The sequence below is a fragment of the Stegodyphus dumicola genome, chromosome 11 (assembly GCF_044657685.1).
Source record: "Stegodyphus dumicola isolate Sdum_Otavi_A_Nest chromosome 11, ASM4465768v1".
NCBI classification, from domain to species: domain Eukaryota; kingdom Metazoa; phylum Arthropoda; class Arachnida; order Araneae; family Eresidae; genus Stegodyphus; species Stegodyphus dumicola.
The window spans coordinates 165,765,822-165,767,895 of NC_140778.1; the positions used below are offsets into that span (position 1 = coordinate 165,765,822).

Below are 2,074 nucleotides of genomic sequence, written 5' to 3' on the forward strand. Positions count from 1 at the left end.
TTCGTATTTACAGAAACCAGAACTTGACATTGGAAAAGGACGAGGGTTAAACCCGAGGCTCCAGAATGTTCCCATTCCGAGGAAAAGAACGAGGGGCCCGAGCAATATCAAGTTAAAAAAAAGGCAGGTCGCCGCACACTCGTACAGAGGTATGATGTTGTTAGACCTTCGGTTTTCTGAAATTTGAAGGGCCATTTTAAAACGACGTTTTCCTGAGGATGCAGTGGGGAAGTGAAGTTTCTGCTTTTTGGATATATTGTGGGCCGTATCCTGCAAGTAGTGCCATAGCAGGCCAACCCGTGGCGAGGGCGGAATAAATTCCTAACCACAAGCCTATCTGCAAAAATTAGTTTAATATCTTGACGTCATGTCGACGTCGTATCAGATATTAAGCTGATAAGAAGAGAATTTTTTTATTGTTAAAATATTTTGTGCCACTTTACACATATATTGGACAGACGATGGCTGGTCTATCAATAACGCACGCAGTGCGGTTTGACTTTTTTAAATTCACAGTACAAGAGGAGGAATTACATTGCATAACATATGAGGAGGAATACAAAACAGATGAGCATATACAAAACAGACGACGTTACGAGGATATGTACACTATTTACAACGAGGAATTCAGTGGGGTCTACATGACACACCGGGTAAGTCTAGATCATGAAATAAGAGTCAAGGAGTCTTAGAGCAAAAGAATAGATTATTGCGATTGCAGATTATTCTTGATTTGGTGTTGCGTTTTGCGGGAGGCCGGTGAGGTGCTCTATGTATATGTCACGAGTAGCGCGGATGGTGTCACTTATGATTAACTTTCGCATTAAGGTGGCATACTTCTTGGAACATATTCGACGAACAAACCGGTCATTGCCTGCGTCCCAGGTGCCTAAAGCGCCGACAACGACAGCCTCAATCTTGACGTCATCGAAGCGTTCTCTGAGAAGGGGGAGGAGAGCAGGTACAGGTACAGGTAAAAGTGGGGGGAACACCTGGACTTCATGACACGAACAGGTATTGTTTCCTGTCACTAACCGTTCTAGAGCACACCTCCGATGGGACCTCATGAGGGTGTTTTGTAATTTTATTAAAATTTAATGGGGAGTTGTGAGGACGGTGAAGGTTGAAAGAGTTGTTCAGTTCTGCGAGCCAGACCCCCCACACATCAAGAGTCGAGCGTTAGGGCCAGGGCGCCTCCGCCCCAGCCCATCATTCTCTCCACCTTCGGGGACTTCGTGTCGGGGGTGCCTGACTTACCTTTGGGGTCGGAGGGCTAGTTTATTGAGGAATTTAAACATTTAGGTTACATATGCATACATATATATTACATTACATTTTATAATAGGGATTTACAGATATTTACATGAAGCGTACATTGCAGAGGCTTGGATGTTTAGTGGTATTGTTGTATATGGTGTGTGTTATTTGGGTTGTATGATTTGTCAAGGTACAACTTTTGCAGTTCTAGTTCTAGTTTAAGTTCATAAGTTCAAAAAGTTCTTTGTTCTTGTGTCATGGAGATGGATGTGTTCATTTGTTGTTCACCCCGTCATTTAAGTGGTCACGTTGCACAGATCTAGTCCTAGGTTATTTAATTTGGTGTAGATTTTGTCGAAGTTTTTGTGGAGGTGCTGGTTTTTAACGATCATTTTCTTGTAGGCAATATTTATTGTTGATGGATGTCGTATGTGCAGATTTTGAGTTAGTGGGCAGAAGAAATGGTAGTGGTCTGCATCACCTCTCTTCCCGCAGATACAGTCGTCTGTTATTGAAAGGTTTCTCTTGTTGAAATATGTTGGGTAGGGGCCGTGTTCGGTGAGGTAGCTTGTGATTCATGGTCTGGTGCTTTTTGTTTCCGTATTGCATGTTGGATAGAATTCATATGTCCTTCTGCCAGTGGTGCCGTTGTTCCATGTCATTTGCCATTCTTGTTGTATTTGCTGTCTGATTTGGTTCTTGAGGTGTGTTATGGGGAGTTTGATATTGATGTGGGTGGTTTCTTGGTTTATGGCTGCTTCTCTTGCTAGGTTGTCTGCGACGTCGTTTCCTCTATTTTGATTGTGGCCTTTAATCC

General features: G+C 43.0%; 1 pseudogene; it reads right to left on the reverse strand.

Moving 5' to 3' along the window:
- Positions 1 to 253: 253 nt before the first annotated feature.
- LOC146994542 (U2 spliceosomal RNA) lies at positions 254 to 428 on the reverse strand (annotated as a pseudogene).
- Between the last annotated feature and the right edge of the window lie 1,646 nt (positions 429 to 2,074).